General features: G+C 34.8%; 1 long non-coding RNA gene across 1 annotated transcript; it reads left to right on the forward strand.

Moving 5' to 3' along the window:
* The first annotated feature begins 11,058 nt into the window (after positions 1–11,058).
* LOC111918301 (uncharacterized) lies at positions 11,059–12,748 on the forward strand. Its single transcript, XR_002859148.2, has 2 exons — positions 11,059–11,466; positions 11,755–12,748. It is a non-coding gene; the product is annotated as an uncharacterized LOC111918301 (long non-coding RNA).
* Positions 12,749–27,411: the final 14,663 nt, after the last annotated feature.

Genomic DNA, 27,411 nt, shown 5'->3' on the forward strand with positions numbered 1-27,411 from the left:
CATTTGGTTTTGTGTGAAGCATTTGAGGCATCACACTTGAGGTGCTACACTCACAAGGTTTTAAGGAACACTTTCAACAACAAGATATGTAATTCTATCTTACATTCATAGAAAAATTGTTCCCCATGTATGCTAGATAGGAACATAACCTTGGAAATCAACTTTGCATGATAATTAGACAAACATAGATCCAATGTTATTAGGGTTGCATGTACACTTAAGAAGTGTTAGAATGATCAAAACCCATCAATTAATCCAAACCAATTAAGGGATACCAAGATCCGGACCCTAAACACGCCACAAAAATGCAAAGCTTCAACCTTTCCTTTCATGTATGAGCTCTTGGGCTAAAAGGACCATCATAACATTCTTAGGGCTTGCGTGGGACTTCAATGGCATAAAGATTCCAAATTGATGCCTTCACAACCGTTTAGAACTACAGATCTGAAGAGATCCACGCTTGGGACGTCCAAATCCGAAGGATAAAGTTGTTTGGACAAAAACCCGAAAAAAGTGACCATAAGAAGATCTAAGAAACTACAAGGCAAGATAGAAGCTTGATTACCACAATGTGATGAGAATGAAACGAATTCCCTGGATCTATAACCTTCTCCTTGAACGTTCAATCTCCTTTTTCTTCTTGTAGGCTTCAAGAGCTTCCAAAATCACTCATAAATGGCTCACAAACTCAAGAGGGACACTATGGTTTCGTGGATGAGGGTTTGCACACTGGAGGCTGAAAATGAGGCTGAGGGGAGGGGAATAAGATGCTTAAATAGGGCACCAAGTCCCGATTTTAGGGTTTCCCAACCCAGAGCCGACTCGCCGTGTCATCCCCCAGACTCACCGAGTCACACACTTAATCCTTGACACGGGGCTTGCTCCGACTCGTCGAGTTCTTACTGGGACCCGACGTGTTGACCCCTTTGACTTAGGGCTTTCCTTTCCTTTTTCTTGATCTTTTGGATTTCGGGTGTTGCATTTTGTGCAAGTATGCCCTGGATAACCCTAATCTTCATATAATAATAATATTTCAAATTGGTAATTATCTACCTCCTTATTTATACAAATGAGATAATATAGAAACCCTCGAATATCCTCAATGAAACCCTCCAACCTTCTCCAAAAAGCTTCTGGAGCCTCTTGTTCAACTATTGATCAATTGCACATTAGACCCTGGACTTTTAATTAATTCTTTTAATCCCAAAATTATATCTTATTAATTTCTGATTAAATATTACTATTTCTAATTAATATATAATTCTCATAATATATTAATAAATTATTTATTTCAATTTATTACTCAAATAATAAATTGACCTCTCTCCAAAAGTCATGTTGTCCAGTTGCTAGTTATGATGGCAACCCAAAAGGACTCTGCTAGTATCAGTTCAACTGTATACCATTTATAGTTATAGGCTTAGTGTAACACCGTTATATTTAAAGCAAATTTTTTCATTTAATTTTTAATTAAACATTTCATTTGTAAAACATCCAAAACAAAGTATCCAATGTTTCCACAAAATACATAATATAATCCATATCCCAAGATCTCAAAAATCATAACATAGGCAAGTGTGTACTGAACAAGATGGCGCCTTCCCGAGATCATCACTTGTACCTGAAACACATAACACACAAATAGTAAGCATGAATGCTTAGTGAGTTCCTCAAAGTACCACATAAAGCATATACGCCTTTCCAGGCCATAGGATCTTCCAATCCAAGTGTCTCAGGGGATTTCCATCCCATAACTCTATTTACCTTCTGGCCCATATCATCTTGACTTTCCGGTCCTCATCATCATAATCATATCATAACATATCACATAAATAACATATCACTTAAATAACATACATCACATTTATCATGACCATAAGATCTTTCGGTCATACATAATTACCCCATCAGGTAAGGCATAATGAGAAGACTCATCTCGTTGATGTCGGATAATCACTCGTGCCCGATCTCCCGACCTATCGTCCTCCTATATCATAAGTACATCTCTAATTAATACTTTCATGACTCTGCTTGACTAACACTATCAAGTCAATACTAGTCAACCATGGTTAATGCTGGTCAATGGTCATCCTTTGACCCGACTCGTCGAGTCTTGCATAGACTCGTCGAGTCCATAGGGGAACTGAATTCCTCTGTATCCCTTCCGACTCACCGAGTCACTCACCCAACTCGGAGAATCATCCACTGGTCTGAATCACGGGACAACCGGACTGAACTCGTCGAGTCTGCCCATGGACTCGGCGAGTTCATTCCATGCACAAACTCAGACGACCCTCTGAGGTCATATCTATTCCTCTAACCCCTAGATCTATCTTTTCCAAGCTTAATAATCATGTAAAGTCTCTATCTTGATGAACATGCAACATCTATTTGATCATATAAGATGACTTAGCCCCAAATACCATAACCCAAGGCCAAAACCTCCATTGTTCTTCATAAAGCTTGAAGAGAAATGTCCTCTAGACCTCTATGGATCCAGATCCAGAACCTCATCACAATAAGGGACTAATAGCACATCAAATCTAACCAATAAAGTGTCCAAGAAACCCCAAATCCATAAGGACATCATAAGAATAGAAGAAGAGTCGAATTACTAACTCAAATGTGATGCTCTGAGCTTCAAATCCACAGAATAGCAACCTCCTTTGCTTCCTCTTGGCTAGAATCTCCTTCTTCTTGCTAAATAACACCTCAAAGGTCAAGAATGGCTTCCTTTCTCTCTCAAAACGTTCAAGCACTCAAGGGTTTCTCTCTATGGATTGGCAGCCGCAAATGAAGGCCATAAGCGCCTTTAAATAGGTCCCAAACCCGAGAAATCAGGGTTTCTTTCGTCAGCTCTGACTTGGCGACTCACTCCATTGGACTCGTCGGGTCCCTTATTAACCATGTCACCCAAATCGCGTCCAGACTCGACGAATCTAAGCACCAACTCGTCGAGTCACTTCCATAATAATCAAAAAGGCAATTAAATTAATATACCTGGGGAAACCGGGTGTTACACTTAGACACCTATTCCAACAAAAACAGTGGAAGATATCCAAAGCTATAAGTAAGGCGTGAGGGATTCATTGTTCTTTGCTTATTCTTGGCTTGAAGTTTCACGTCTTTTTTCTCCCTTCTTGTAGAGGATTTTGTTTAGAGTTTGACTCCTCATAGTTATATTTTGATTATGCGCTTTTAAGTTTATTGGTTGTGAACCAAGAGAAGGATTCTAGTTTGCGTCTTGTTCATGTAAACAAGGTCACGCGCACGAGAGCTCAAGCACGAAGGTCTTTAGCAACAAGAGAGGTATGTGATTCTTCTTTTGTATTTATCTTTTCATAGGCTAGCAATAACTATTATGAAGACATACATCCATAGGTTGCATGTACACTTAGGTATATCATAATTTATTTTTTCACTACCTAGTTTAAGTATATTTGATACAAAGAAAACCTAACATCTAAAACATTTTACACCCTAAGTGCAGATGCTACATTATCCATCTGGATTCAAGAAGGACATAAATGATGTTGCAAGTGGTTGATGGTGGGATGGAACCGACGAAGCAAAAGGCTATTGTGGGGCCATTGAAACGGCTTAACCGAGGCCCTTAGATGGTTAGAATGAGGTGGTTGGATGCAAGTTATAGTTCACAAAATCATGGAAAAAAATAGTTGTGTTGCTGAGTTGTGGAAATATGCTTCTCCATTGCGTAGAAACATGCATATTTTTTTATTAGATGTTCATTTCATGCAAAACGATTAATAGTAGAACACCCTTACAATTGTGTCATTTTTTAACAACTTTTACATCTTATGTAAATGTTTGGATTCCAATCAATTTTTCTGCTCAACTTTCCAATTTCTGCTATATCTAGCAACGTTAATTTTATTAGTCTAAAGCTGACATCTACTTCAATTCATATTGAATACTGTTTGGAGATTATGGAGATTGTGTTGCAGATCTGATCTGTTGTTCTTTACATTCTTTTTCCTTAAATATTAAGAAAGATACTGATACGTGGTGATCGAGTATTAGATCTTTTTAAAGCAAAAAGATCTGACAGAGTCTTTAGTTTTAGTAATTTTAGTTTTCGAATCCGAAGGTTTTTCAATATTTTTTTTTGTGCGTGGCACACCAAAAAAGTTAACTAATGTTCATTAAAATAAATAGGATGAAGTGGTTGGCTGAGACAAATCCTTGGAAGATGAGGCAAAAGACGGAAGGAGGGCTCCCCTGTAAGTTGTCCAACCTACAGTTAATATGATTAGTTTTTAATACAACAACTCCTTTACCATTAATGATGGTCAAAACATCATGTTAATATGATTAATTTTTAATATGTGCAGTTTGTAATTATCACCTCTATTGTGGACTCATAAAGTCTTATGGGTTAATGTTTCATTTCACACTGAATTTGCTCAGGTGATATCATCTAAAGGAAAACCCACGTGGTATCTGTATGTGTATGTGTACGTGTCTTTGCTGATAAAAGTAGCGGATATGGTGTTCTTTGGCTGCAGAGTGGATTAATCTTTGTTTAGAACCCTTTTTATTTTCTATCAGTGTATTTGTATGAGTATAAATATATATGAAATGTGTATATGTATGTGTATATGTATGTGTATGTGTATGTGTATGTGTACGTGTATCAATGTCTCTAACACCTCGTTTCCAGGTTCAACTTAAAGAGAAAAAAGAAAGGAAATTAGTGGAAATGAGAAGAAATAAAAGAGATTGGTGTTCCCGAGTTTCATTAAAGAAGGGAAGTGGAAGGAAGTGGAGAGAAATGGGAGGATCATTTTCCCTCCTAACTTTCTTTCCGATTTGGGAGGATTTGGAAAGAAAGAACAAAATGATTCATTTTCCTTCCACTTCTCTCCAACTCGGGAACACGAAAGAAAATTTTATTTTCCTTTCCTTTCTCTTCTTTTCTCTCGTGATTTTCTTTCCTTTTCTCTTCTTTTCTGTTGTTAAACTCGGGAACGAGACGTAAGATAATAAATAAGAATGATTTTTGTTATATGTCCTATTTTTCTTGATATTTGTCATTTTGAAATTCTTTTTTAAATTATTTAATATCCACTTGTCATTTTTATAGTTTTTCATTTTTTATTCAAATTTCATCTATTAAATACCACCTCATTTTAGTTAATTTTATAAATATATTAATTAACGTAGATAATAACTTTCTATTTTTAAATTCCTCTTTCTATTAATATATTAGTTAATATGTGTGTGTGTGTGTGTATATATATATATATATATATATATATATATATATATATATATAAATGTAGATAGTACATTCCATTTATGAATTCATATTAGTTAATTTTATTAATATAGTTTAATTGAGATCAAATTACATAAGTAGTCCATGTGGTTTAACAAATGTCACAAACTCAGTCGTTACTTTTTTTTTATGAACATTTTCTTTGTGGTTACCAAAACTTGCGTTAATGATTTTTTTGCTCACATCGTTATTTTTGGTCCTTTTAATAAACCTACGTAATACACGAGTCTCACACCTAGTGTATATGAATTCGAATACCACAAGATCCTATAAACATATTTCATATCAGTCAAACTTTTATTATAAGACATGCAAGCACACGTTTCATAAAGGAGCAACATTTCAAATGTATTAACTTTTCAATACTTTCCCCAATTAGAAAATGTCACTTTAGCATTTGTAGCTGGAAAAATTTCCACATCTACTGAGACATGGAATATACACAATAAGTCTCAAAAAATATAAGTGAGTATTATTTGTATGATGTTCTTTAAACAAAACGGTGTTTATTTTTCTAAAAACAAAGCTAGTTAGAGGCCATAGTTACATTTAGTTGAGGCAATCTTTACGAGGATCGATAGACTAGATAAACCAACCAAACTATTCATCTTTTCTAGCTCTAATACATAACTAATCAAAAATAAATCAATGATGGACACACTAGTAATAGGGATGTCCCTCCAAAACTGACACAAAATCACACTTACCATGATGACTTTTGGGTAGTCTAGAAATAAGTTTGACTCAAATTCAATCTAGTGTATAAATAACCAACGTAACACGAAAAGTTAAGATGTTTGCCTTGGCAGGTGCAATGCGATTCCAAATAGTTTTGTAAGTACTATATTTTGACAAAACGTCATCATTAATGAACCTGATGGAGGACACCGAGAAATTGCGGTCATTGATTTCAAGCCAAGTTGACCTATTGTTTTTTATAGAAAACATGGAAAGTAAGTCCAAATTCAAATAATTAAAATAAGTCTGAAGATTAATGATATTGCCCCAAATGCAGCTTTTACAAGCCATCATTCTGTCTCTCTCCACAGTACCGTTATAAATTTTTTCCAGATAGACCATTAGTCAATATCGAACCATCACCACCATTTTCCTAATAAAGCGGGATTAAATGATATGCCAATGTTGAAACCACATTTTTCCTTGGAATGTAAAATATTTTCCCTAGCAATACAGATAATTTTCTTATTATCATCCAAACCAACCCAAAAGAATTTATAATAAGATGCTCTCAATCTTTTGATGACTCCATTTGGTACCTTGAAAACAGAGAACAAGTAGGTCCCAAGATGATATTATTGTTATCAACCTCCAAAAGTGTTTTGTCGGACAATCTAAAAAAACTATATAGACTGATAATTTTCAACAATATTTAGTTTTCCAAGATGATATTATTGTTATCTTCACACCCACCGGAACACCATGATAGGAGAAAGCAAACAAACCGATGGCGGAAGCCAACCATGTACGCAGGTTTTGAACCTCTGAGTCAGTAATACGAGTTAGCATGACTTTACTTTTAGCCAGGTTCCTTTTAGGCCGGACGCAACAAAGAAACACCTCATAATAGTACAAAAATGACCTATGACCACATGTTTTGGAAACATGCTTGTCATGTATTTGGTTAATTGCGTCACTAAAGGTAATTTATTAAATTCCAATAATGTTTTAGTTACATGTTATCTAAAAACCGTCAACATTGCAAACTATGTTCACACATTTTGTCATTGTTTTACATAAAAAATGTGACAAATACTAACCAGTAGTGACGTTCGATCATTGTGACTGTAAGTATTTTATTATGAAAATTAAAAAAAAAACATGTGATAATAAGTATTTTATTATAACACTTTAATGTCATATGTATGTTTAAAATTAATGATTTTGAATAAAAAAAAGTAATATGCGACTCTAAGTATTTTATTATGACATTAAAAAAAACATGTAACTAAAAGTACTTTATAATTACGTTTTGATTTTTATATGTGTCCAAAACTAAAAATAGTAACAATAAAACAAAATATGACACTATAACTGTTTTATGGTTACAATGTTGAAAAATAAAGAAAAATAAAACAAGTATTCAGATGGGGTCCAATTTTTTGTATCTCTTCAAATCTTATGTTTTCCACCATCAAAATCCTGAAATATTTAAAGCATCCAAATTCCCTAAAAGTTTCAAAAGTCCCAAATTATCCCCTTCTCTTTTGGCTTTCACTCATAATCGCCCTAACATACCCTAATCGATGACTGATCTATTTTTTTGCCTTTTGCTTCTCCCTTGGAACGAGCGATTCCACACACTTCCTCAGGCGTTGCCTACACCACCTCTGACGCTAACCCACTACACGTCGTCTCCAACCTACGATGCTCCCCATAAGTGATTACAGTCCCCAGCAACACTACCGCCAGCAGCACCAACACCAACACCTCCACCCTTCCACTGCAGTCTCTACACTGCTTCCTCTCATTGCTCATCTCCTTCCTTCCTTCTTTGTACCGGTTCTCCCCTCTCTTCTATGAAAGATTCTTCAGTCGCCTGCAAACTCCTTAACCCTGCTCCATCGACTCTCTCTAGTGCTTCATTGGCACTGCCTCCGCTCCACCTAACTTGCGTTACTCCCACTCTGCCTACCCAGTGTATCTACCATGCTTCGTTATCTCCTTCCACTTTTGCTTGTTTTTCTACAATTTTGTAATGTACCTTTCAATCTATTTATATGGTTTTAATGTTTAGGGCTTTTGAGAAAAAGAAATAAGAGAAATGGTGTTTTAAGAGCCAAGAAGGTGAAATAATACTATCCAGGTACAAATCTCTCGTCTCCTTCCAATTTCACCTCAAGCGGTCAATCTGCAAATGTTCACTCAAACGTGGTTGTCACCAAAGAAACAAATCCATCACAACCTCTGCAAATTTTAATCATCGCCCCTAGTTCCCAAACAATTCATTGACTTACTTCGTTTTTGAGATCAGATATTGCATTGAGCACGATTCCACTCAAGGTAATATGTTCCTGATTTTCTTCTGTAAGCCCTAATTTAGATGAAACCATGATTAAGCTTGGAATTTTCATTGACGGTGGTAAACATAGTCTTTCATTTGCAACTCGAGAGCATCTGGTGGAGCTGTTCATAATGATTACAACCATGGTTGGATTTAGTTCCTGTTTAAACTCATAAAACTTGATTTTTGATTGTTTTGTTTGAAAATGAAGATTACATCCATGACTTACATTTACAACAGGTTGTGGAGTGGTATGTTTTAGCTAATTCAATACAAGAACTCACACCATGACCTTTCAAGCAAATGATCCATGCTTCCTTTTTAATTCTCATGAGATGTATCTTATTTCTAAACATTTTTTCTTCTTATTTCAACGTGTTTCACGTTTAGGGATGGGTTCTAGGTATCAAGAACACAAGGAAGGGTGAAGGTACATAAATCATTGGAAATTCATTATATCATTTATTGCTAGATGTTATGTACCTTCTTTTCATTGATGCCCACTTTGGTATTTATCCAAACAGGGCAAGTGATTAATGATCAGAAACTTTTCCTTTTGTGCTTTTGCTTCTGAATCGTTGGGAAAGGAGTGAGAAAGTATGTTGCTGTATTGAGTATAAAATGTAATCACATTGCTATTATGTATAAACGATTAAGTATGTTGGGTATATTCATTAAAATAGATGATTTCTTTTCTTTAAGAAGTGATGATGCGTAAAAGATAGAATATGTTGTCTATATTATGTGTAAAAAATAAAATATGTTGCTTATACGAATTGATGATTTTTTTTCCCTTTCTGCTGATGCAGATGCGTTTAATAATGAGACTAATGGGGATGGTGTATATGAACTTGAGCCCATTGGTAATGTTGCATTTGTACACGTGATGGCTTGATAGTTGGAGATAACGACTTCTTGTAATGATTTATCAAATTGTTGCTGTAAACATATTGTCTATATGTGAAATATAAATGATGTATTTTGGTTATTAATTTAATTTGTTTATCAGAGTAACGTACATGATATTAATTGGCCAATATTTGGCATATAAATGGTTTTAAGTTGTTCAATAATAATCATGAAAAATGAAAAAGTGTTATTAAATGTCAACAATAGTCACAACTTAATCTATTATGTGTCACTAAAAATCCATAACAGTCACGAAAAACAAAAAAAACGTGTGACTAAAAGCAGTTTATTGTCACGGTTTAATATATTACTTGTTACAAAAAGTAATAACAGTTATGACAAACTAAAAAAACAAGTGATTGATAGTAGTTTATGGTCATGTTTTAATATATTACGTGTCACTAAAATTCAACAATAGTCATGACAAACCAAAAAAAATGTGTGACTAATAGTAGTTATCGTCATGGTTTAACATATGACATGTCACTAATAGTTAACAATAGTAATGAGAAACAAAAAAAACAAGACTAAAAGTAGTTTATGGTCACTCTTTAATCTATTACGTCACTAAAAGTCAGTAATGGTCATAAAAATAAAACAACATGTGATGGAAAGTAGTTTATGGTGATAGTTATCGAAAAATGATTGAAAAAACTACAAAAATTAGTACATTATGGTGACGGCTTTTTCCTATAGTAACAGTTTTTGTGGGTTATATTCACTACAATTAAACTTCTTCACAACTTGTCTTTAATAATGCTACCTTTCCTTTAATATTGAATGAAAATAGAACGTCATAAAATGTCGTTTCTCATTACCCTTATAAGATTTATCATGTTTTCTTTTCCACCGTGAGAGTATATATATATATATATATATATATATATATATATATATATATATATATATAGGTTCAAATGTTTCGTATAACTATTGTACGCATGTATGGACCAATGAGAATTTAACAATATTTTAATCATTAATTATATTAATAAGGATATATTAGTAATATTACATATATCTATTAATAAATATCCAAATTTAACCATTGATATCCATTTTTGGGGGATCAATGTTTTTTTAGGTATTGTAAAACCCTAGACATCTACCTCACGCCTTAAAAGAAATCAACGTTTCATCCTAACAGATGGCCGCCTTCCAAATCATCTTTGCTCCTGCTAAATCAAAGGCCTCACCCGTCGTTCTCTCTATGTCGTTTGTACCTTTAACATTTATTGAAACCATTAATTTTATTGTGATTTCATTTAACACATAAATCGTACTTTTAACATTTATTGAAACCATTAATTTTGTAACCAAACAAGTTAATACGTTTGTGCTAATTACGTCATTTTATGTTGAAAGGCTAAACCATGAATACCGTATACTCAACCTCGAATAATTACAATGTCAAACGATGAAAGATATTCTCACTTAAACAAGAAAGAAAAATGTATCAACTGTTTTTCCAAAAATAAAAAAATCAGAGTATTGTTGCCATTTACCAAAACACTTATAATAGTCTAACCGTATCAGGTGTTGCCCCTCCTTGAAGTTGACGGTTCTTGTTTTGTCGGAGGCATATGTAAAACTTAGAGTAGTCTAGAAATGATTAAATTTACGTTAGAAAAAGTTACTCAAGTACTGTGGGCTGTGGCCATTTATATATAATAGCTCTTAAAAAATTACATATAAAAAATCAAGTACCACTTTATTCATCAAGTAATAAAAGTGTCATTTTGCGTAACATTAGGGTTCTATTTGAAGATATGTACAATAGTAGGGGAGGTTGATGAAAATCACCAACGCTAGAGATCAGGGTTATAGGGTTACGCCCACACATTTCTTAACCATTATATATACGATGTTCAGTTTCATTTCAATACGATTTCGCAGCCGCTGTCAATCTAGATCAGAATCGTTTCTTACATATATGAAAATCATGCATTGTTTTCATTAAGTTATCGACTCATGATAATCACCAAGAGTTTCATGTGTTGATTTTATTTTTGTTTATCATGCACAATAGATCCAAAAAGTACTGATAGTAAGGATCCGCCATATACATTTTGGTGTTTCCAAGATTGTGTTGTTCGGCTGTCAGTCATATTATACATTGATCTGTATTCTGTTGTCAGCCTAGTAGAATCAGATCGGTATCAGTTAGGTGTTCATAGCATTTCAAGAGTTGGTTTTGTGGGTTTGTCCGAGGCCCCTGTATCTTATGCTTGGAAAGGTAACTTTATATAACGTTTCATTACTCTAAATCTGACATCTAGTTCCATTCTTATTGAATACTGTTTGGAGATTATGCAGATCTGATCTGTAGTTCTTTACATGCTTATTGCTTAAATATCACTAAAGATGCAGATATGTAGGGATCGAGTATTAGATCTCCTAAAAGCAAAAAAATCTGACAGAAATTTTAGTTTTAGTGATTTTAATTTTTGAACTCATAGCTTTTTCAAAATGTTTTTTGTGTCACAAACCAGAGAAGTTAACTAATCTTCATTCTAATAAACAGGATGAATTGGATGGTTGAGAAGAATCCAGAGATGATGGGACAAAACATTTGTATGTTTCAGTAGCCTAGCGTAAAGAAGAAAGAATGGCTACCCTGTAAGTAACCTTACATGACAATGATTTCTTGATTTCTTCAACGCCTGTAAGCAGTCAATCCAACGAATCTTCCATGAAGCTGCTACACCAATTTCAACATTAACTTCAAGACCTGAAAGAAACCTCACAACATCTGAGTTTATAGCAAGAAACTTGGCCTTATGAAGCTGTTTGAAAGCCTTGATCACCAATTCAACAACCTCTGGTTGCTTAAGATCAGTGGCTGATAATGAAAAGCGGGCCATACCAGATTTGGTGCTGAGAGTATAAACTCAGAATTGTGATTAAGATCTATCAGACTCAGATTTTGTAATGAATTTGATGTGACTATTGGAATTTACCAACGAGGCAGCGATCCGTTTAGGCTTGTACTTGTAGGGTTATATCGATTAGTATAACCCATTACTCTATTACCCTTTTTGGACTTAAAAAAAATTGAAACTTTGAGGAAACTTCACAGAAACGTTTCTGGATTTCCCGATTTGTCCCGGAAAAGTTTCCCAGCTGTTTCCTAGGCGTTTCTTTTTCCCCCACGTTTCAGATACGGGTACGGCCTGTTTGGTTTAATTTATTAGATAAATGGTGAAAACAATAAACATGAACTTTTGTTATAACAGAGGCCAACTTGGACTCTATATCGGGATATATCAATTAGTTCGATTGATTAAAAAAAGCCTAAGTACAAAACATCTACTACACAAGCTTTATACTTGTCTTTGCTGATAAAAGTAGCAGATACAGTGTTCTTTGGCTGCAGGGTGGATTAATCTTTGTTTAAAACTTGTTTTATTTTCTGTCAGGGAATTTGTATGAGTACAAATATATATCAAAATGTGTATCTGTATGTGTATGTATATGAATTTGAATACCACAAGATCCTATAAACATATTTCACATTACTCATAATCTATTCTAATGATATTTCAGAAGATCTATAAACATATGTATATGAATTTGAATACCACAAGATCCTATAAACATATTTCACATTACTCATAATCTATTCTAATGAGATGCAAGCACACGTTTCATAAAGGAATAACATTTCAAATGTATTAACCTTTCAATACTTTCCCGTATTAGAAAATGTCAGTCCAGACTTTGTAGACGAAAAAAAATTTCACATCTACTGAGACATTGAATATGCTCAATATGTCTCAAAAAATATAAGTGGGTATTATTTATATGATGTTTTTTAAACAAAATGGTGTTTTTTTTTTAAAACAAAGCTAGTCAGAGGCAAGAGTTACTAGTAGTTGAGGCAATGTTTGCGAGTATTGGTAGAGTAGATTCACTAACAAAACTATTCTTCTTTTCTAGCCATAATACTTAACCAACCCAAGGTTGGATGTCAGCTACTAACTCTTTGCTGCTCCTGGATTTCCAACTGAAGACAACCTCGTTGCCATATCTACGTTATCCAGAACAGGACCATCAGAGCAGAGGCTGTCCAACCTCAAAAACAAATCTGTGATTGACAGACTAGTAATAGGGATGACCCTCCACAAATGATGCAAAATCACACTGAGGTCAATGACTTTAGGGTGGTCCATAAATAACTGTGATTCAGATTCATTGCTAGACGTATATAGGGTGCATATACCTGATTGCAAAGGGATCCCAATTCTATGGAGGTTAAATCTGGTGTATAGATGACCAAGCCTAACATACAAATTAAAATGATTGCTTAAGATGTTTGCCTTGGCAGATTCAATGTGATTCCAAATAGTATTGCAAGTATTACCTTTTAACAAAACGTCATCATTTATGGACCTGACGTAGGGCTGAGAAATTGCCATCCTTGAATTCTATCCATCTTGACCTATTGTTTTTGATAGAAAACGTCGAAAGAAGGTCCAAATTCAAATAATTAAAATCATTGTGAAGATGAAAGATTTTACCCCAAATGCCACTTTAACAAACCATCAATCGGTCTCTCTCTAGTGTGCCATTATAAATTTTTTTTCTAACAGACCATTAGTCTACATAGAACCGTCACCGTCATTTTGCCAATAAAGCGAGATTAAATGCTCATACTCTGCCAATGTTGAAACCACATTTTTCGTTGGTATCTAAAACCTTTTCTTATTGTACCCGAACCTAGACAAGTAACTTTCTTATTTTAACCGAACCCACCCAATAGAATTTTGTCCGGATGCTCTCCGTCTTAGTCTTTTTGACGACTTCATTTGGCACCCTGAAAAGAGAGAAAAATATTCTATTATTCAAATTTTGCAGTCATTTATACTTTTAGAACTAGGTAGTGAATCAAGACTGTCATGAATTGTTTATAGATTGTCTATGGAGATTAGACGTCGCACAAAGATTGCTACAATATTCATGAGTACTTGGAAAATGGGGATTTTAAGTATCGGATAAATCCACGCTTAGAGTGTAACACCTGGAATCTTGAGGAGCAACTATAAGGAATGAATCCCATTTTGAGGTCTGGACACAGCGTGTTGGAGGAACCAACACGATGTGTCTAGTTGAGGAAAAGCATGGTTCTCATTAAGGTCAACACGGCGTGTTGGTGTCTAAACACGACGTGTTGGAAGCTGGGAAGGAAACCCTAATTTTTAGGATGTTGCAGCTTATATAATCTCTTTAAGCCCCAAGAGTTGGTCTCCTTACCATCCTTCATTGACACTAAAACTCTAAAATCGATCTTTAAGTCTCTTGGTGGTGTTCTTGAGCTAGTAAGAGGTCCCTGGTGCTTATTGTTGGTCCTTGTGAAGGAGGAGAAGATCTTAAGAGCTTCATTTAGGCATGCATAAACGCAAAGTTGGCAACTTTACGTGGTTTTCTAGCTCAAGGAAATCATATATGCATTTTGGGGTTATGTCTTCAAGGATTAAGTGTTTATTGGTTTTGCTCTTTCTATATCAGGCCTTTTTGGTTGGGTTTGGACCCTTTTTGGTAATCCGTATGGGTAAAGATGGAAACTTTACCCTTCTAAGTGTCATTTTGGTCTAGGTATCAGCTTCAGAGCTCTTGAAATCAGAGATAGTATCTTAATATATTAAGTTGTTGAATCTCGGACAAACACAGCGTCTTGGTTGGGGATTTCCCGATTATCTGGATGAGGGAGGAACACGGCGTGTTCAAGGAGAAACACGACGTGTTTGGTCAAAATGGCTTGTTGACTTTGAAGTTGACAAGAAGTTTGACCAAGGTTGACCATGGGTTATTTTCGGCCTTGGATGTTTATTTGGAAATGGGCTTTTGGATTGTTGAATCGGACCTTGGTTTTGGGCCAAGTTATGAAAAGGGTAAAAAGATCTTTTACCCTAGTTTGGACACTTAGTGTGGGTCGGATCCGATTATTGATGGATGTTTAACTTGTGATTGATAGCACGAGAATTCTTACGGGCCATCAGCCAAAGATTCTTTTTGTGTGATTCGGCAATGTGAGGTAAATCTCCTCGCTATGTTTAGCGAATCGAAAGTACAAAAATGGCCCATGGCTTGCTATGTATAGTGATAGATGTCTGTGTGACTCTTGCATGTGTTTGTGTTTTGTATGCTTATTAGGTGGGGCCTAATGGTTATTCTGTATGCAAGTATCAGATTATGCATATATGATTTATATGTGGGCGGGGCCCGATGATTGTACAGTATGCTACTATCTTTGTGATTTTTGCATGTGTTTGAATGTTATATGATTATGTGGGTATATGCTTAGTGGGCGGGGCCCGTTATGCGAGTGTAGGAAGGCCCGTGTCTCATTGTTATGCGAGTGTGGGCGAGGCCCATATATCATTGTTATTCGAGTATGGGCAGGGCTTGTATCTCATTGGGTGTGGCTCGTTATTCGAGTGTGGGCGGGGCCCGTATCTCGTTGGGTGAGGGCCGTTATTTGAGTGTGGGCGGGGCCTGTATCTCATTTGGTTGTGTCTCATTATATTATTTGCAAGGTATGAGGTATCTTAGGGAAATCACTAAGCTTTGTGCTTACAGTTTTCAGTTTATGTTTCATGTACTTTTGTTTTCAAATGGAAGTGCTCGGGATGATTGTAGAGCACAACACGTGTTTCTGCATTCTGTGATTTACTCTGATTTGATGATGTTTTGATAAATCTTGATTACCTTGGGTTATGTAAATGATATGTATTAACGATTTATTAATCTAAATATGAAAATTTTATGTCATTCTTTATGGGACGTTTCATAGAGATTACTTCATCGATTTTATCACGACTAATTCTAAGATGATAATATCTATTATTCTTCAAGCGAAGCTCTATAGTTCATCGTTCAAGAATCATTTGGGCATTGCTTTGCTTAAACACATCTCGTAGTAGGATGTTATAAAGAGTAATTTCATGAATTATTTGGTAAGTGAAGTGTATTACTATATAGTCAAAGTAGTTTATTATTATTTTACCCTAACATGAAAAGCGATATATTTGGGCCCCTTGATGATTTGATGCTGACATTATAATGTTGACCAAATAGGGACTAAATTGATGTGTTGAATTAGTAGTTTGATGATGTCATCATAAATCAAAAACTAGAAGCAGAATCTTAGGTTCAATTAGATTTAATTCAATGTGCAAGAGCCGCTTTGTAATTGCATAATAGTTAAGAAAATGAAAGGTTCTGGAAACCTCTTCATATGGAGAGATTTTGGATGCCTTGCAAGGCTATCGAGAATGTTCCGTTTAATAAAAGGAAAGTAGATAATTACTATGATTTGAAATAATATCATTTTATGTCCAAATCTAGGGTTTTTGGATTTGCTTAGCAGCTGTATATAAGGGTCATTGACTAGCAAATTTTGTCCATTTCTTTGAAGATTACCTTAGCCGAAAATATTATCCCCTCTACTCTCTCCTCTCTTGTTGTTCTAGTTCCTAGCTTTGGGTGTGGGCCATTAAGGCGTCATCTGTTTGTTGCTAGCTTTATGAAGGTTTACAGGGGAAGGAGTCAAAGGAATTGTTTGCAATAACAATTCAAAGAAATGTAAACCTTAACCTATATATGAATTTTGATTATAGTAGGTTTCTTTTGGGGTTGGTAGTTTATAGTATGTTACCTGAATGTGAGGTTATAGATCCATAATAGGTTACTTGTATCCTTAATCGTTAAGTGTAATTTTATGTTATGTACATTAATTGTTATAACCTAAAGAACGCATCAACATCATGAATATCGGGTCGGGTCCTGATTGTGTCACGCCCCTAAACCAAAACGACGAAAATGTCTGCGGGTGGATGACTTCACGTTAAGTATCACAACACATGCATCATAGTAATCAAAGTAACAACAACCATTGCATTGATAATATAATATTTACATTGTGTTCAAAACATTACATGAAATACATTAAAAGTACACCAAAAGTTAAGACGTAAAGCTCCATCTTCGGAACACCTGAGAGGTACCTGTTTACTAACGTTCCTGAGAATACAAGTCGTTTGGAAAACTGTCAACATTAAATTTGATGATTTCATATGTATTTTTGTTATAAAAACTATACTCTTTGTTCTTTGGAAAAGTTCGCATGTTCCTCCAGAAAATCCGATATTTTCTTAATAACTAATATGAATGTAGTTATTCCTTCTATGATCATTTACTGAATACAAATTACATATAATACATATCGATTAGACAGTTGAATGTGTGAATCTGCCCTAAATCGACAACCAAACAAGGAAAAGGAAATGAGGCGAAAGTCACGCATTCCAGTATCTACCGGATATTCACTGTTGAATCTAATGTTCTGATCGGTAAAGAGTATACGGGTTCGGTTTACTCTGTTCATACGAATCATAGGTGCTCACTTGTAGCCCTGAACAGCTTTGTCCTATAGTTCATGGTAGGATTCATACCTGGTCCATCTGTCATTACTCGTGTATACAATTCGTATATAATTAAGATTAATAAGATGATTGGATGTGTGACTCTGCCCTAGGTCCACAACCAGACAAGGAACAGGAGATAGGGCGGAAGCAAACATCCTAGGTCTATAAAATCTTAATTATGTACCACTATTACGTATTCACTTAATAATGATATGTTAACCGTATTTGTCCCTAGTCTCTGTGCTTGAACTTGACTTGCTGCATATGTAGTATTTCCAAAAAGGTCTGCTGGGGACACTTCGGGAAGTCACAGACTTTCAAAATATCCTTGGTGTTTTTCACTTTAAGTTTCTTGTCTACGGAATAAGCCAGGAAGACGTTGAACTCCTCGCATGGGTACTTCTGAGGTTTTGAAGCGAAAGACGATTCTGAGGCTCGTATCTAGTTTATTCTTATGAGTGACGAAAGTTTTGTTAGTTGGTTGTTTAAGGCGAAGGGTCATTACATGGCATAGGAATTTGGTATGGTAAGGACCAAACCAATCCATTTCTATGAACGATATCATTGTTGGATTAGTGTCTAAGTCCATAACTATTTTGGTATGTACTTGACCCGATGATGCATGGTCCTTTTGGGTTGCCTTAACCAAAGCAACTTGATAGGATGAATTATGGAGAGAAAGGATTAAATATGATTTATTAATATATTATGAGAATAATATATTAAAGGAGAAATCATATTGTTTAATTAATATTAGTGAAGAATTAATTGGTAATTAGTTTTGTGACTAAAAGAGATTAATTAAACTTAAGGGACTGAAATTGTAATTATAAGATAATTGCAATATGGGCTATGGATTGTCTTATATTAAGGAGTGGACGAATTCTATGGGGAAACCCATGAGAGATCGTCCAAGGCCTTAAGATAAAGGGGTCCATGGGTTGCTTAGGGCTTAAGCATCCAAATTAGGGTTTCCTTGTTAGATAACCCTAATAGCCTCACTATATATAGACCCCTTAAGGACCAAAAACGTGGACAAGCAACCTTCTAGGGTTAGAACACGTTTTGAGCAGCCTCCATCCTCTCTCCTCTTCATCCTCTTGCTAATGGTGTTTGTGAACCATTAGAGGAGTGACATTTGTGACTCTAAGCTTTCTAAAGTCAATACAAGGAGGTTTGGGATTGTTATTGCTACATAACAATCAAGGTAATATCTTAAACCTATTCTCATGTTAATATGATTACTTGAATGCTAGAATTAGGGTTTATAGTCCTTGATAACTTGCATGTACAATAGAGAAACCTAGATCCAAGCATTAGGGTTTGTATGAGCACATAGGATGTTCTTATGACCATAACCCAACAGTGGTATCAGGGCCTTGATTGTTTTCTATTGCATTGATGCCTTGTTAATTTGTTCATGCTTGAAAAAATCGTTTTTTGCCTCCTGGCTGATGTACTCGGCGAGACCCATTGTGGACTCGGCGAGTAGGCCCCTACTCGGCGAGTCCATAAGGGGACTCGGCGAGTTTAGCTGTCAGACAGGCGGATTTTCGGGATTTTTACCTATTTTGACTTAGGATAATTGCCATAATTGTTTAAACTTAATAAAATTCGAATTTTATTGATTCCTTATGATTATCCTTGTCAAAATAAAAGATTTTGGTCATCTAATTAGATATTTGTTTCCTTATTTGATAAATGTTAAGTTATGGAAATTATTTGATCATTATCTTGCAAGAATTTGAACTAGATCTAATTAGATAACCATCAATTATAGTTAATTGGCTTATTTGAATTATGTGATCTAGAATATTCTTGACAAAGTTTGGAAAAGTTTCAAATTAATCCCTTTAGGTTTTATAGTTTAAATTAGAACTTGAAAGTTTAGAATTTAAATAGTTGAAACCCTAATGTTTTGAAAAATGTTTCAAAACTTGCCCTCAAGTTTTGGAATTTAAATTTTGATTGAAAAGTTTGATTTTGAAATATTTAAATTCTAAACCCTAATGTTTTCAAAATGTTTCAAAACTTGCCCTCAAGTTTTGGAATTTAAAAGTTGATTAAAAGTCTAATTTGGGAATGTTAAATTCTAAAACCCTAGTATTGTTTTTAAAAAAGATTCAAATCACACCCTTATGGTTTTATTAATTAATTAAGGTGTATAATTAAAAGAGGTTTAATAAATCCATAAAGTTTTGGTTTACAATTTAATAGAATTAAAAGTATAATTGTTAAACTTAACCACCTAATATTTTAGAAGTGTAAAATACATCCTATACTATATATAACATTAAAAGTCTAACATTATATATATGTATGAGTAAAAGTCAGTCTTACCGTTAGTAGGCCTCATTCACGAAGTTGGTCTATAAGGGGTGTTTAAGGAAATTGCCTATATAATGGCGATTGAATGGGTATCCACTCTTAACCATCGCACTCTTGACTAGTGGAGGGTCGTTAGTCGAATGGGTAGGATAGGACAAAACGTTCCATTATAAGTATAATGAAGTACAAAAGTAACTAAATGTTTTACAAATTCCCAATCGTAGTTACTTAGGCAAAAGTGAATTGATGCAATTCCATGAAATTACCCTTTGTGCCCTTGCGAAGACGTTAGTGGAGCGTGTGTGGTTAACCGGCACACTAAATAGTTCTAAGCAAAGGTAGCAAAGGGTGACTCAATGTTTTTCATAGTTCGGTGGAGTGTGTGTGGTTTACAGGCACATCGAATGGGTGACTGTAACATGTGAGTGCACCATGTAAGTTTGCATGGTTATTCACACCCGCTTTGTGATCCTCGGCATCCCAGTCACAAACTAGAGGGGCATATCGAGATTTAAACATGCCATTGAAAGTTCAATGAATCTCAAAGGATCTAGGAGTTTTCATATATGTAAAACCTAAATTTCTTTTTCGTTTTTCGTGGTGGAAATTAGTGAATCGTCATTCATTTACCTTCAAATATTCTGCAATTAGGGTTACGGCATCCCTCTCCCGAGTTGTGGAATATTGTGTTGGGTCCTAGCCTTAGTATTTCATTTGGGTGATTTACTAAGGACTCAATCAATCAACTAACTTGAGTTTCTTTTCTCCCGTTTTGTAGATGTCAAAGTTCGACAACTATGGTCTTCCCAAATCGCGTGGAACAAGCATTCCACATGAAGATGGTATTCCACGATTCGATCGAGGAACAAGAAATCATGCTTCACTTCCTCCACCTCCTCCAATTATTCTCCCTAACCCACAAGTTCAAAGGCTTGAAAAGTTCAAGATCACTCAAGCCCTTTTGGCAAGTAAACAAAAGAAGGAAACCCGGTGTGTGCACACGTCCTAGGGATGAAGTCACACATTGATAGGTTAAGAATGTTGGGATCCGTTGTCTGTGAGGAAATGGCTGTTGATTGGGTTCTTCAGTCACTTCCTAACTCATATAGTGAGTTCGTAAGAGAGTACTATATGATGAATTGCGACGTGACCCTTTTAGATCTCACCTATATGCTTATTGCTGCTGAATCAGCAATGGTTTGGCGCAATAGAAAAGCAAAGTTGATTGGTGAATCTGCCTTCAAGACCTCTATGGATATAGACAATGGCAACAAAAGACATGCTATGATCGAAAAGTTTGATCATAAGAGAAAAGCAATGTCTGAAGTAGTTCTATGTCATGTTCCAAAAGAGTCAATTTGCTTTTATTGCCAAAAGAAAGGGAGTTGGAGACGAAGCTGCCCCATTTACCTAAGAGATCTAAGAGATGGGAGAGTCGAAACGTATGGCTCTAATATAGGTAAAATCCATTAACTAACTCTTTTAAGCTTCTATTCTAGATTCTTAATACATAATGTGATAAGATTACAATTGATGTTTTGTAGGATCGAAGAAAAGAAAGGGAGCTTAAGGGAGGAAGTGAGCAGAATCTAACCGTGAAGGAATGGATTTCGATCGCATTTCTCGATGATTAGATTCTTGAGCTACTACTTAGATTTAGAATTAGAGTGCTAAGAAAGATGTATTAGCATAGTTTTTCAATGAATTACATTGTAAGGACAAATTTTTTCCACAATAAAATAAATTTTTATTTTATATTATGTATTTATCCTTGCAATGGCGTATATGAAAAATTGATGTTTGAATGTTTCTATTATTAGAAATAATGGATTTGATTCTTAATTATATTATTTGTGGAAATGTCGAGAATTTACCAAATAGGGAGATTTTTCATCGCCCAAGTTTCAATTGGACAGAAACTTGGAATCATGCAACTTGGTTTCACGATGAATGAGAAATTTCATATTTGGAAAGTAGACTAATTCATTGACGAAGTGTCAAGTGAACGACTAGGAGATCGAGCACACAAAGTTGTGTGTTGATCAAGTTCACTATAAGAGTAACAAAGATATTCGTCATGATTTACTAAAGGTGTAGTAGATATGATTATACTTATAAGATTAAGTGTAATTGTGAATTTATTAAAAAGGTTTAAATCAATAGCAAAACGAATAAGAAGAGTCAAGTAGGCAGAAAGATAAAAGTTTCCCCATTCAAAGAAGAATGGAGAGTACCTTTTATGCTTTATGATAGGTCTTAATGATTAAGAACCATATCTCAATTGATCCTCTAAGTGAGTCTTAGTACAATTGTATGTTTAAGAAGAGGAATCAAGAATTGAAGAAATGGTTAAATCAAGAAGTCAATCATGCTTCGTTCCAAAACAAGTATTGGAGTTAAGATTGTGAAATTGAGTGATAAGTATTATGAAGGTTTATAACATTCATCAAATGTGGAAAGTTGTTATCTTGGATAAGACAAGGACCAACTAGGACCAATTTATGAAATGTTTTGATAAAAACTACGCCAACTCTTGAATATTTGTTTGCCAAGAAATGGTTATTGACAAGAGAATCTTATATGTCAAGGAGTAAGTGGGAGTCTTAATGGTTTTGAAAGGTTTCAAGAACAAATCAAATAAACCTTATCGATCATCACTAGCACACGAGTTGAGGTTTACAACCTATCGTGTTGACATTATTTTGTTTCTGTGCCAATCCAATCGAGTTCATTATGCATGTGAGTCCTATGAGTTCTCATTTGAGCTGCGTAACTACTTGAAAGACATGGTGGGCAGCTATGCTACCACAAGGCAAGAAATCAAGATTAAGAAAGTTCGATCCATATGAGTTTGAATTTGTCGTAAACTTTGGTTTTGACAAATTCACATGGATAGGAACACATACACCGTTTAAATCTAAGTGTCATAAGATTTCCTCCTTCATGAAAATGATTGTGAGGAAATGCTTTCAGTAAGAGAGATGCTAAGAAGATAGTGATTGTAAAATTTCATTCTCGAATTCGATTATGGTTACGGTATCCCTTTCCATGATTTGAATTGTGAGGTTTGGCAATTAGTCTTAATTGCTTAGACACATATATGAACTATCTAGGGCAAAGGTGTATAAGTTCAAGAAGCCTTGATAAAAGATTATCAAAGCACCAAGTATTAGAAACATGAACTTAAGAAATTCAATAAGTATTGTTTTTCTGAAAGTTAGGCTGTTTCTGAATACATGTCAAAGCTAGTGGGAGCATAAGTGTTATGTTTATAATAATCATCATGATAGTGGGAGCATAAATGTTATGATTGTATGATTATTAAGCAAAGTATTGCAAGGTTAGCAATATTAATTATAGAAAACAAGAGTCATACTTTGGAAAGTCGCAATAGTTGAAAAGTTGTTTTGCAATAATTAAGGGAGAGAATATTATGCTTCATTTCAAATCTAAAGGTTTAGGTTGTGGAATATTAATAAATTTAGTCAAAGGTATATAGTGTGTTCTTAAAATTTCGATTCTGATTACGTCATTCTTCTTCACAATTCGAATTTTGAGAATATAGCAAATAAAATATTATGGCGGAAGATTGATAAAGTACCAAATCTTTATGTAAGACATCATGCATCGTCTCCCATACGCTTCGGGTATAGGATCAATTGCAAATGCTATAATATGTGACCATTCTAAAATTTTCCAAGTGTCTAGCGCATTTAGATGGAAAAAGGACAAGAATCGGTTTTGAGTAAGATAATTAAACAACTATCAAAGGACAATCCAAAGTTCGTCGAGGATTGGTCGCTTGTGAGTAGTTGGAAGTATAGTATTAGAAAATATGGAAATGTTTCCATATTGGATGGACCATATCGACATTATCATGAATAGATAAGATTCTACTAAGAATGAGTTGTCATATGGAAATTATGGAAATGTTTCAATATTGGGAATTAAATATTGAAAATCTATGTCTAGATTAGAAACTCTTATGCAAAAGGATGTTCAATGGAATGTTCTTTGAGTGAGAGACATCATATCTAAGGAATTGTATTGTAACAATCTCCGATAGAGGATTTTGTAATATCATTGGCAATAGTCTTTGTGACGTTAGTGCAGCGATATTACGAAAGGATCATTGCATAAAATTTTAGAATCTAACATATTCTATAAGTGGCAAGAACCATAGATAAACATTGTGTGCATGCTAGGAACATGGGACAAGTGTTGTAATTCAAGTAAGAAGTTGATTAACCGAAACGACAAATAATGAGTAGTCGATATGGTGATAAATAAAAGGTGTTTTATTTATGCTCAAAGGGTTGAGGCCATATGGGATTAGTATTATTATTGTGTTTCACTTTGCATGTTTTGACTTCCTGAATAATTTAATTGGTTAAGAACAGTCAAATTATTCAAATGGGCCACAGTCGTTCATATGTTGGAAGTAGGTATGAATGAAGACTTTCATGAATTGGTGTGTGGATTGTTTAAAGAGTATTAGACATAAGCAAATGTTTGCTGCAGCATTCATGAGTGCTTATGAATATGATTTGAGCATTGGATTAAACCCACGCTCACTTGGATCACTTCATGGATTGTTATCACGAGTGATTGGTGAGACGATAACATCTTATATTCTTGAAACCGAGATGTGTCAGTTGTATCTTGCAAATTGGTTGCACATTGATAATATGTAAACACACTAGTAACTTGGTGTCATAAAACATATTGTTGTGTGTGATTCGGTGAGTAAGTGCAAGCGAGCATTGAGTCAAAGTTTATCCGTTCCTTTTATCCAAAAAAGATAAAAGCGATGTCTTTGGGCCCCTCGATGATTTAGTGATGACAAACGTAAATGGTCGGTTGGGCTAGGACTAATTTGATTTGTTCAATTAGTCAGTCGTCATAAATCGGGAATCAATATATAGTACAAAGAGAATGATTTGAAATCATACCTAATACGATCTCTAGAATGGCGGAATATATGATCCCTTATCTAAGGACACGCGTATCTGATAGGATCAGAGTTGACAGCGGCTTTGGAAAGCTACGATTGCAGATCAGGATCTGAAGTCATACGCATAAGAGTTATTAGACTTATCCAAGTGGGAGACTGTTCGATTAGTGTCTAATTCCATAGCTATTTTGGTATGTACTTGACCCAATGGTGCATGGTCCTTTTGGGTTGCCATCACCAAAGCAACTTGATAGGATGAATTATGGAGAGAAAGGATTAAATATGATTTATTAATATATTATGAGAATAATATATTAAAGGAGAAATCATATTGTTTAATTAATATTAGTCAAGAATTAATTGGTAATTAGTTTTGTGACTAAAAGAGATTAATTAAACTTAAGGGACTGAAATTGTAATTATAAGATAATTGCAATATGGGCTATGGATTGTCTTATATTAAGGAGTGGACGAATTCTATGGGGAAACCCATGAGAGATCGTCCAAGGCCTTAAGATAAAGGGGTCCATGGGTTGCTTAGGGCTTAAGCATCCAAATTAGGGTTTCCTTGTTAGATAACCCTAATAGCCTCACTATATATAGACCCCTTAAGGACCAAAAACGTGGACAAGCAACCTTCTAGGGTTAGAACACGTTTTGAGCAGCCTCCATCCTCTCTCCTCTTCATCCTCTTGCTAATGGTGTTTGTGAACCATTAGAGGAGTGACATTTGTGACTCTAAGCTTTCTAAAGTCAATACAAGGAGGTTTGGGATTGTTATTGCTACATAACAATCAAGGTAACATCTTAAACCTATTATCATGTTAATATGATTACTTGAATGCTAGAATTAGGTTTTATAGTCTTGGATAACTTGCACGTACAATAGAGAAACATAGATCCAAGCATTAGGATTTGTATGAGCACATAGGATGTTCTTATGACCATAACCCAAAAATCATAACTTCTTATCATAACAGTTGTTAATAGGGTGCAAACGAGTCAAGCCGAGCCTAAGCCTAGTCAGGTCAATCCCTAAAAGTCAATCACTTCATATTATAAGTCAATTTCATTTCTATTTGTTTTTAACAAATTTAAAGTTCGTTTGACTATTATGATAATTATTCTTTAAATGAACGGGTGAAAGAATGTAACACCTCGAGTCTTGAAATTTCAAAACCATGAATACCACGTAGCTTAGAAGTTCATGGTTAAACTTTTATGTTTGGGCCGTAAACTACCCCAAAAACCGTAAACTTATGCCTTAAGCATGAGTTTACTCCCCAAAGTACCTCATTTTTTACTTTCATTCTCAGGAGTAAACTCCGAACACTCTCAACTATCATCCCGGTTTTCATGTGATTTCCCGAAAACGTGAGTATTTCTCGACTTGATTAGTTGATGTATCATAACCACTAGTGACTATACATCTTTTCATCCATCACTAGTAAGTTACCATAGGGGTAGCACAGGAGTATACTAATACTATTACTAGTACAATGAAACATACAAAGAGTCAGTTCATTCATGAGTCTGTACATTCTATACATGCTAGATAGAGAGAGAACATACATTACAGCTAGTACACACAGTACATTACTATATGTCACACCCCAAAACCGAGAACGGCGGAAACGTTCTAGGGCGGAGGACGTCATGTAATGTATCACAACAATGCAAAGTAGTAAACAAGCAACAACATCATCCATTGCGTTAATAGTATAATTTTAATTACATTTGAGTTCTTTCATAGTATAATTCTACAAAAATGAATATTCAAAAATAAAAGACGAGTCTTGATTGCTCCGTCTTCACAGAACCTGGTAGTCGTACCTGTCTATCCGTATCCTGGGAATACAAGTTATTTTGAAAGCGAGTATCAGCAATAATGTTGGTGAGTTCATAAGTATTTATGTGACTTTAAGTTGTAAAGCTGTAAAAAAAGACCTGTAAATGTATGAAGGAAAGTTTGTACCAACGAACATGTTTGTAAGTAATTGTACACGTTTGAAAATCCTTAGAAAATCCCATATTTTCTATTAGTATAAAATGTAGCCTTCTACCAAGACTCGACTGTTTTGAATGTTTGCTTTAGAAATTCAATATTTGTTTATAAGTGGATGGTAGATTAAAAGTCCCAAAATGAACTACCATGATGTTTTTTATGTCATAATATAGTAGATTTGTGTACAGTTATAATCGCTAAGATATATGAAAACTCCATAAATCAACATGTTTTTAATACTCCATGTGAGTTTTATAACCATGCTAATGACCTAGACTGCCTGTAACAACGTTCTTCAGGCGTTGGAATGTTATGACATTTGTCACCCCAAACCTGCCGGTCTAACTGTAGCTAACAGTTTAGGTGCGGGATCGTCAATCCCGTATAGATCTATACACAAGTATCATGCTCCCCCTACAAGGGATTATGGTATATAATACAGGACTTAATAATGCATACTCGAAAGTA

This window comes from Lactuca sativa, chromosome 5 (genome assembly GCF_002870075.4).
Source record: "Lactuca sativa cultivar Salinas chromosome 5, Lsat_Salinas_v11, whole genome shotgun sequence".
NCBI classification, from domain to species: Eukaryota; Viridiplantae; Streptophyta; class Magnoliopsida; order Asterales; family Asteraceae; genus Lactuca; species Lactuca sativa.